At 42.3% G+C, this 11183-nt stretch overlaps 1 long non-coding RNA gene across 1 annotated transcript; it reads left to right on the forward strand.

The window, feature by feature from the left end:
* Positions 1-209: 209 nt before the first annotated feature.
* LOC128638205 (uncharacterized) lies at positions 210-4143 on the forward strand. Its single transcript, XR_008399063.1, has 2 exons — positions 210-244; positions 4032-4143. It is a non-coding gene; the product is annotated as an uncharacterized LOC128638205 (long non-coding RNA).
* The last annotated feature ends 7040 nt before the right edge of the window (positions 4144-11183 follow it).

Genomic DNA, 11183 nt, shown 5'->3' on the forward strand with positions numbered 1-11183 from the left:
AGAGTGCTTGAAGGGAGGGGTGATGAGAGTGTGAATAAAGGGATGGGGAGAGCTGAACTTCTCCCACGTGATACTCCTCTCTTGCATTCTGTTTTTCAGGATAGCGATATGGTGACTACAGGAGACTTAGGGAGTGGCCTGGAGAGAGGTATAGAGAGCAGTGCTGATTCCATCATGTAGGAGGATGAGCATCCATTGACATTGGGTGTGGTGGTTCTACCAACCAGGATGGGGACACAGGCCGGTAAGTCCTCAGTTTCAGTGGGGTTTAGGGGTTTCACGTCATCATCCGATGACTCTGGTTCTGAGAATGATAAGGCTTTGTGTTTAGACAACAAAGGGCATAAACGCATGTACAGGATGCTTAGGTGGTTTAAAGATAAGGAGGCTGCTAGGAAAGGATTACAAAGGTCCTCAGAGCCTGTTACATCTGATATGTCAGCTAGGGCATCTCAACCCCGGACACAACTCACTGACATACGTAGACCTGCCAACCGCAAGGTGGCGCTCCACGGTGACACACACTCCTGGTCCGTATATGATCTGCACGAAAACTAAGATGGTCTAGCGCATTTATGACTGGAAGTACGTTAATATCTTCAAGCTCTCTGTGGAAGCCTCTAGGCAAAAGGAGAGAGCCGAGGATGGGACTGGACCTAGAAAATTCCAATGCCTGTATACGTTCCGCGAGCGGAGAAAGTGTTTCAGGGTCTATACTTCTTTTTATTTAGAGAAGAGACTTCATCAGAATTTGGTATATGGACAACATGGAGATTATTGAGGAGAACTACTGCGAAGGAGCCTGGCATGATTACGATGAGGCTTTTCAAAGGAAAATGATAGGTATCCCTCTCCTGGACCTTGGATGTGTGGAGATGCAACTCTGGGCCCGGCTGGGTACAGAAAGGGTCCGCAGGACTTCTGCTCCTCCTATGGGTACACCACAGGTACGTCCTACAAACAGATTCCGAAGGCGTCCCACTGGGGTGTGCTGGAAATTCCAAGACAAGCATGTCAGGTAATATTACCTGTTTGTCATGGATTTCCCTTACTTCCTTCTGTCCCTTTAATTTTACCTGTGCTCACACCTAGCAAGGTTATTTAAAGCCTGGACACGCCTCCCTCCCTGCTTCAGTATTGTTTCCAGTTTAGCATACAGCTTCACAGACCTGCCACAGGGACTTACCTCTCTCTGTTCAAGTCTACCTATCTTAAGGTATTAAAGCCTTTCCTAATACGGAGCCTACCTGAGCTACTGAAAGAGACTTATATGCTAAGTCTGAACTGTTCCTAATCCGGATTAACAAACACCACTGCTGCATTGTTTTCCTGCTTTAATTGCCTCTTGCAGATCGAGTGTCTCTCATACCGCAACTGCGGTCTCATCCGTTATTCAGCTTGTGAACTTTTGTGACCTTGTACAGACGCTTTTACTTTTACTGAACCCCACTCACAGGATACTTCCTCTCATTCCTCTTCACACGCTTCAGGAGTAGCGTGATAAACAACAGACTGAACCGCTTGTGAGTATCGCTACAGCACAGCACACAACCGGACTCCACCCATCTGCCTGTCAGCTCTCACAAACAGTGCAGCTCTCAGTGTGAATCCACCTCAATAGACTTACAGCGTGCAGCATCTGTACACACCTAAGGCTCTCCCTGTGTACTCAGTGACTCTCAGGAAAGGAGTATCCCATCCACGGAGCGATTGGTTAACAACTGCTGTGCAACCTGACTCAGAAATACTGATCAGGAATTATATTCAAATAGTAACTTCAGCTGCCATACAGACAGATACATTGTAACTTCCTCACTGTATCTTAAAGTAAGGCATACAATCCTATTATTTCCGCAGTTGTGATCCACAACCTTAACCAGCTTATTACATAATACTGAAACCATAAAAATGGATCCAGCGGAATTACCCAAAATTGTTTACGCTCTCTCCCAGAGGGTGGATCAGCTAAGTCATGGCCTTAGAGAATTACAGGTCCAAAATGAGACACTCAACAATATAATAAAAGACTCTATGGGTAAACCAGCCACACCAGAGGCTACCCCAGAACCCCAAGTCTCTATGCCCGATAAATTTCATGGAGACAGGGCTATGTTCTCTCAGTTCAAAAATTCTTGAAATCTACTTTTCAGTCTAAAACCTAAAACCTACGCAACTGAACGTGTTAAGGTTTTAACGGTCATTTCTTTTCTGCGAGGTGAACCCCGCAAGTGGGCAGACTCATTCTTTGAACAAGATCATCCTATTTTAACATCACTGGAAGACTTCTTCAAGGAAATGGCAATCCTTTATCAAGATATTAACACTCAGCTTACTGCAGAAACTAAAATGAGATCCCTTAAACAAGGGAAAAAGCAGGTGGAAGAATATTTAAGTGAGTTCAAGCAATACAGTAAAGATACTGAGTGGAGCGAAATTGCCCTTAGGAATCAGTATCGTCTAGGTCTAAACGATGCCCTTAAAGATGAACTCGCTCGCACAGAGCTTCCTAGGTCCTTGGAAGGACTAATCACACTCAGCATTCAGATTGATAGAAGGTTGAGAGAACGCAAATCAGAAAAACAAGGTATAGATACTATCACAAGACCCTCTTCTACTTATCAAAAACCTACAGTCACTCAAACCTCAGAACCTATGGATTTGGGATTCACTAGAGGCCCTTTACAACCAGAAGAAAGGAATGGCAGACGCATAAACAACCTCTGCATGTACTGTGCTTCTAATGCACACACTGTAAGAGAGTGTCCTATCTTACAAAGGCAGAAGAAACGTAAGTCCTTCAGAAAAAACACATGCTTAACCACTAATGTTAACAGAGAACAGTTAAAATCTAAAGCGCCAGTACAGGCAAAATATACCCAAGAAAAAGAGAGCATGCAATTTAGTGTTTAAATAAAAAAATAATTTATTCTTCAACAAATGTCACAAAAAGAACCTAAAAAAAAAAAAAAAAATATGTATAACATGAGATGAAAATCTCCTAGGTATAAAAGCGGATCTCCTAGTGTGCATCAATTGGAAGAAAAGAAAGGATCAGCTGTAGAGCCGGCACCCCACAGCTCAAACCAGACACTCCCATAATACTAAGCTAATCAGTGCCCTAACCGGTATAGGTGATAACTGAGCAAGAGACAGAAGTGTTTGTAGCTGGGGTTTACAGCGTGGCTTCAAGATCAGCAAAAACAGTTACACTGCTTGTCTTATTTTGGAGGCATTTTCTTCTAAAAGGTGACATCGGACAAAGAAGACAGCTCATTCCATTCTAAGAGCTGAACTTAAAAGGATCACTTTAACAGGTACCTGTAGTTTCTAGTGGATCCATTTGAGCACTAAAAAACACTGTGCTACACTAAAGGAATCACGGATACCAGTAAATCACTCATATTCATCTGCACCTTTGTGGACATTTTACTGATATGCTGACTTAGCCATATTTAACGGAAGCTATTTGGTTTATGCACTTAGTGCACATACTCTTAGATTATCAGTAGATAATTTGATGATAGATATTGTGTTACAAATTGCTTGATATTCTGATACTTACAGTTCTAGTTGCTTACATTAGTAACCTACAATATATGTGTAATTTTCCTTGTGTAAATGCTTTTATAGACTACTCACATTTTAATAGAGATTGGCCAATCACATATTTTATTGTCTGAATTCTTGTATAAGGTTTAATTTATACCTAGGAGATTTTCATCTCATGTTATACATATTTTTTTTTTTATTTTTTTTTTAGGTTCTTTTTGTGACATTTGTTGAAGAATAAATTATTTTTTTATTTAAACACTAAATTGCATGCTCTCTTTTTCTTGGGTATATTTTGCCTGTACTGGCGCTTTAGATTTTAACTGTTCTCTGTTGTCCTTTCCCCTGGGGATTTAGGAGAAATATCCCCTTAAATCTTAAAGCATATATACCCTAACCTTTGCGCAGTCTGTATAACCTTTTGTAGATTAACCACTAATGTTAACCAAGTTGCTTACTGCTCTTTATCTCTTACCTTACAGTGGGATCTACACCAGCAAATCAGTGAAGCCATCATCGATTCTGGGGCACATTCTTCGTATATTGATTCTGTTTTTGTCACTGTAAATAAAATACCCACTGTGTTGAAAGCAAGACCTGTGTCCATTAGAGTTATTGATGGTAATACAATTAGTTCCGGTCCTATTACACACCAAACTATTCCCATCAAGGTTTCCACGTCAAGTGCACACATTGAATTCATATCCTTTGATGTGATAAATTCTCCCATGTTTCCCCTGGTGCTTGGTCTACAATGGTTACAGATGCATCAACCCACCATACATTGGGATCGCCTCGAAGTCGAATTCCTCTCAGACTATTGCAAGAACACCTGTTTTCATCACTCCTTGATCTGTTCTATAAATTCTACCGGAAGAACTATTCCTTCTGACTACCAAGATTTTCAAGATGTATTCAGTGAAAAGGAAGCAGAGTCCCTTCCTCCACATCGTCCGTACGACTGTCCTATTCAACTACTTCCAGGTGCTTCCATCCCTTACGGGCACATATACCCTCTATCACAACCTGAATTAGATCACCTCAAAACTTACCTTTCAGAGAATTTAAGGAAAGGATTTATACAACCCTCTTCTTCCCCTGCTGGGGCCGGCATTTTCTTCGTCAGAAATAAGGACAACTCTCTACGCCCTATAATTGATTATAGGGAACTTAATAAACGGACAGTCAAGAACCGTTATCCCTTACCTCTGATTCCCGAACTCATCGAACGTCTCAGTCAAGCCACCATATACACTAAATTAGACCTACGTGGAGCCTATAATCTCGTCAGGATCCGAAAAGGAGACAAGTGGCTCACCACCTTTAGAACAAGATATGGGCTCTACAAGTATAAGGTGATGCCTTTCGGGCTCTGTAATGCCCCGGCAACATTCCAATATCTAATAAACGATATATTCCGTGATCTCCTTGACATCTGTGTAGTCGTATACTTGGACGACATTCTGATATACTCTAAGAACATCATCGAACATATAAAACACGTCCGTTGGGTGCTCTCTCGCCTTAGACAACACCGACTTTTTGCCAAATTGGAAAAATGCATCTTCCATACCTCTGTTATCACATTCCTGGGTTATACTATCACTCCCACAGGAATTCAGATGGATGACTCAAAGGTGCAAACTATTAAAAAATGGCCCATACCTTCCTCCAAAAAGGACCTGCAAAAATTCCTTGGATTCTCCAATTACTATAGGAAATTCATCAAGAATTATTCCTCTCTTACTAAGCCTTTAACTTCTCTTACAAGCGTCAATGCTACCTTCCATTGGACATCTCAAACACAGGCTATTTTCGAACACCTTAAGGATGTTTTCACTAAAGCACCGATTCTTAAGTTCCCAGACCCTGATGCCCATTATGTACTTGAAGTTGACGCCTCCAACTACGCTCTAGGGTCCATTTTGTCTCAACGTAAAACTCCAGAAGATCCACTCCACCCTGTTGCCTTCTTTTCACGAGTAATGACACCAGCCGAATATAACTACCCTGTAGGCGAAAAGGAGTTGTTAGTGATTAAGGTCTCATTAGAACACTGGAGACATCTCCTAGAGGGCAGTAAGTTTCCGATCCTAATATATACGGACCACAAAAACCTGGAATACCTTCTGACTAACCGAACATTATCCTCTAGACAGCTAAGATGGAGTTTATTCCTATCAAGGTTTGATTTCCATATAACGTACAGACCAGGGAGTAAGAACGGGAAAGCGCATGCCTTGTCCAGAAAAGATACCAATCCTCATTATTTCGATACTCCCGGTACAGTCATTCCAGCTGAGCATATCATTACACTATCTCCTACTTACCCTGAAGTCCTTAAACTCCTTCAACAGAAAGATACTTCCATTCCTAAGCTTACACTCACACTGGGACAAGATGGTCTCTATTACCACCAAGGACGTCTTTATGTACCACCTACCCTTCGAGACAATTTGTTAAAAGAACATCATGACTCACCGATGGCAGGACATCTTGGAATCCACAAAACCTTTGATCTTCTCTCACTTACCTACTGGTGGCCTGCTATCAGAACTTCTGTGCAAAGATATGTTCAATCTTGCCACATATGTACCGTTTCCAAGACTGAAAAAAGACCTCCTTTTGGACTACTCCTACCATTACAGATACCTGACCGACCGTGGCAAACCATAGGAATGGATTTCATCGTCGAACTTCCATTGTCACTTGGTTACAATACCATACTTGTCGTTGTTGATCATCTTACCAAGATGGCCCATTTCCTACCATACCATAAGCTCCCAACTTCATCAGAACTTGCAGTCCTTTTCTTGAACAACATCGTCAAATTACACGGACTCCCAGATTCCATTGTAACTGACAGAGGTAGTCAATTCACCTCTCGTTTTTGGAAAAAATTATGTGACACTATGCAAGTAGAATTCCGATTTTCCTCCTCATTCCACCCCCAATCAAATGGCCAAACGGAGAGAATAAATCAATGGCTCGAACAGTATATTCGCTCTTATTGTTCCAACCAACAAGACCAGTGGGCTACTACCCTTGCTATGGCTGAATATGCATACAACAATTCTACAAGTTCCACTACTTCCAAGACACCATTTTTTGCAAATTATGCTTTCCACCCTTCCTTCCAACTTCACCCTCGGACAGATTCAAACTGTCCCAAGGTTGATGACCTCACTAAGGACCTCCAAGATCTTTTTAAAGAACTCAAGGGGCATATAGCTGATGCTCAGGCTCATCAGAGACGTTACTATAACCTCCGAAGACGTAAACCACCTTCCTATAAAATAGGTGATCTGGTCTGGCTGTCGACCAAGAATATCAAACTGAAAACCCCAAGCAAGAAACTTAGTGCTGTCTTCATTGGTCCCTATCCTATCACAAAGATTGTGAACCAAAATGCTGTTACTTTGGACCTGCCTTCTAGTTTTCGACTTCATCCCACCTTCCACGTCTCTTTATTAAAACCTCATTGTGAAACTAGACAGGTGACCAGCCAGATTCCTCCTCTGTTCTTACAGGATTCGGACACGGAATACGAAGTTGATGCCATCCTGGACTCCCGTATTTACCGTGGATCTCTTCAATACTTAATCCGTTGGAAGGGATTCTCTGAGGAGAATGACTCTTGGGAACCTTCCTCGAATGTCCATGCTCCCAGATTGGTCTCCCTATTTCACAGGAGGAATCCCGAACGACCTAGATTTGTAGCTGCGGGGCACCTACCCTGAGGTGGGGGGTATGTCATGGATTTCCCTTACTTCCTTCTGTCCCTTTAATTTTACCTGTGCTCACACCTAGCAAGGTTATTTAAAGCCTGGACACGCCTCCCTCCCTCCTTCAGTATTGTTTCCAGTTTAGCATACAGTTTCACAGACCTGCCACAGGGACTTACCTCTCTCTGTTCAAGTCTACCTATCTTAAGATATTAAAGCCTTTCCTAATACGGAGCCTACCTGAGCTACTGAAAGAGACTTATATGCTAAGTCTGAACTGTTCCTAATCCGGATTAACAAACACCGCTGCTGCATTGTTTTCCTGCTTTAATTGCCTCTTGCAGATCGAGTGTCTCTCATACTGCAACTGCGGTCTCATCCGTTATTCAGCTTGTGAACTTTTGTGACCTTGTACAGACGCTTTTACTTTTACTGAACCCCACTCACAGGATACTTCCTCTCATTCCTCTTCACACGCTTCAGGAGTAGCGTGATAAACAACAGACTGAACCGCTTGTGAGTATCGCTACAGCACAGCACACAACCGGACTCCACCCATCTGCCTGTCAGCTCTCACAAACAGTGCAGCTCTCAGTGTGAATCCACCTCAATAGACTAACAGCGTGCAGCATCTGTACACACCTAAGGCTCTCCCTGTGTACTCAGTGACTCTCAGGAAAGGAGTATCCCATCCAAGGAGCGATTGGTTAACAACTGCTGTGCAACCTGACTCAGAAATACTGATCAGGAATTCTATTCAAATAGTAACTTCAGCTGCCATACAGACAGATACATTGTAACTTCCTCACTGTATCTTAAAGTAAGGCATACAATCCTATTATTTCCGCAGTTGTGATCCACAACCTTAACCAGCTTATTACACTGTTTCACATGCACTCATTCACTCCACATCACCATAATGTTATACACTTATGCTTTCATTCTGCACCACTCGTAATTTTGCTAACATTATTTTTTGTCTGCTCTTGTCTGTACAACCTGTGTTTCACTGATACTTCCCCTTTTTTTCTGACCACAACGTTCAGCTAAAGACATATGTCTGACCACAACGCTCAGCTAAAGACACATGACCCATATGTTGTATGCATTATCCTCTGTAGCCACAAACGCTAATTTTCCTGTCACCCTCCTCCAATACATATCATGTTATGTCATGTCATGCCATATTATGCTAAGTACCAAATAGAGTTATGGGGCTATAAGGTGATTTGCTCAGCCAATAGTAATTTGTTACGTATGGGATGCCTACGTGTACCCATGGCTATATAACCCAGTGTTGTATCCATAATAAATGAGCATTTACTAATGACAACCTGTCTGGTGTGTTATTTCTGTAATTGTTCCCGGAATTGTTCCCGGAATTCCGAAGATCCTTGTTTTTCCAAGACTCAGCATCCAAGAATTTCCCTGGGAAAATCCCTTATCTCTACAATCTGGTGTCAGAAGTGGACTGTGGCTCAGCGCTCCCAAGGGGGTAAGTGATTTTGTCTATAAATTGTGACTTCATTTTTACCCTGTTGGGGGCCTATTAAAGCCCATCTACTTATATAGGGGATTAGTCTTGTGGTAGACCCTGGGGTGGGTAAAGTGTCTATGGGAGACCTCCGGAGTTATAGTAACGGTATAATTTGGCCCCCTGAAGTCTTGGCTAAACCAGTATCTTACTGCTTGCTATTTGTGTTATATGCTGCTTGCTATTTGTGTTATATGTTTTTCTTGTCTCATTGTTGCTATTCTATTATAAGTACATATAGACGCAGGTGTAAGACGCCCCATTCACTATGTGGATGATAGCAAGTGACACCTATGTCTGATGTTCACTATGGCTTACTATTGTAACTGCTGTGTTATTTGTGCTGTATATATTGTACTCTTTATTGCTATTCTATTATAAGGACATAGAGACACACTAGGTAAAACCTGTGTCCTATGTTCACTATCGCATACTATTTCTTGTTGTATATGTATTGTATATTTTTTTGCTGCTACTCTATTATAAGGACATAAGGACTTAGATGCAAGACGCCCCATTTACCGTGTTGAAGGGAAACCTAATGATACACGGATAGATGATAGCAAGTGGTGTCTGAGTCCTGTGTCTACTATCGCATGAGCTAGTGGAGACAACGTGTAACTTTAAGGTGTCACATTCGTCCTATCTATCTATCAGTTTTGTCAAATACAGTTAACCCTGTATGGCACAGCTGTTGTTAGTGATTCCCAGTGACATAGCTGCAGCTTGTCTCCAGTAGACGCTAAATCCTTTTGACTGTGTGTAAAAAATAATATTATTGGCAAGGGATCATGGGGACTAGTTAGAATAAGCAAATCCCGGGAGAGACATGTAAAGAATATGTGGCCAGGCAGGAAGATATAGGGTGGGCTATGGTGGACCCCTTTGTGGATAACGTTGTCGGTTGGACAGAGTCATTAGACCCCAGCACTGCATTTCCAAGGGATGGTGACAATTGTAAATTTCATAAGGACATGATAAAGGGTTTATGCTTAGGGGATGAGAAAGCATTTAACTGGTATACAGGGGATCCCAATTGGGATATGAAGTATATATGAGCACATCAGCCCAATATTGGTTAAAATATTGTGATGGATATAAATCCACCAGCAATAAGAAACACAAAATAGACAAATCTAAACCCCCAATCTATCGCCCCCCCCACAATCTACCCGAAACACATCCCAAATACTATGCCCACTGCCCCAGACCCATTATCCCCACCCCCACTATATACGGGATTATATCCCAGTATTCCTAAACATAAGGACGATGATATAATTGTGGCTTATACTACAACTAGACCACATCCCCTTAATCAAAATGTACCCCCCCCTTAATCAAAACCCACAAGGGGCCGAGGAACCTGATGATGTAAAAGTCCAGGAACCTCCTAAAAATGATCCAGAGCCTGAACCCCAAGTATTAGTCCATGGGGTCGACACACCCGAGTCTCCGGACGTATCTGTCCGTGACAGACCATCCCGAAAACGACAACCTATACAGAGATTCACAAGCGCAAACTGGGGAGACCCCCGGTTTAGTCCCGGTATCAGTACTTCAAGTACTATGCCTGCCATATTTAATTTCTGGGGACCAAATGATTATTAAACCCCTTACGGCAGGCGAATTAAGTGATATTACTAAAGACTGTCCCTTTAAGACAGTCTGCTGCCGGTATCCTTCACCTTAAACGATATTTACAGGGAGCTATGTATACCCAGACTGACATTAGAATGATAGTTGATAAATTGCATAATTATCATGAACATGATGAATGGCTTTGGTCTAATGTTCCTATGATTGACCAAAATGACGCCAGTACTTCAGTTACCTCATATGGTCTAGCAAACCCCGATACTAGGGCGACCATGTGGCTTGAACTAGAATGTGAAATACTACGTTGTAGTAAGACCGGACAATCCATGAGTGCAGTGTTAGCATGTAAACAGAAGCTCTGTGAGGCAATTTTAGACTTTGTTAAAAGATTCTTTAAATGTTGGGCAGAGGAAGGAGGCTTATCCTCCGGAGCTGACATGGCTGTATTAAAGAATCAGAATATGTTAGGATGTATGACAGCCTCTGACAGCCTTTTGGTAAAACAACTTATACCCGACTGGCCCACAATGACATCTATTGAATCCCGTCACGCTGCGGGATGTTTTGACAAGGGCGCATATGTTCAGTTTAATGACAATACACTCCCACCACAACGTAACAGACAAAGAGGGCCCAGAGGTAGTCAGGACGACCGTAACATTTGTTTTAATTGCTGAGGCACAGGACATTGGAAGAAATGAATGCCCCCACCTGCCCTGTAGGGGCTGGGTTAACTCCCACCCCAGAGACAATAGCCGACCGCATTCACCCCTGGA

This window comes from Bombina bombina, chromosome 8, assembly GCF_027579735.1.
Source record: "Bombina bombina isolate aBomBom1 chromosome 8, aBomBom1.pri, whole genome shotgun sequence".
Classification (NCBI taxonomy): Eukaryota; Metazoa; Chordata; class Amphibia; order Anura; family Bombinatoridae; genus Bombina; species Bombina bombina.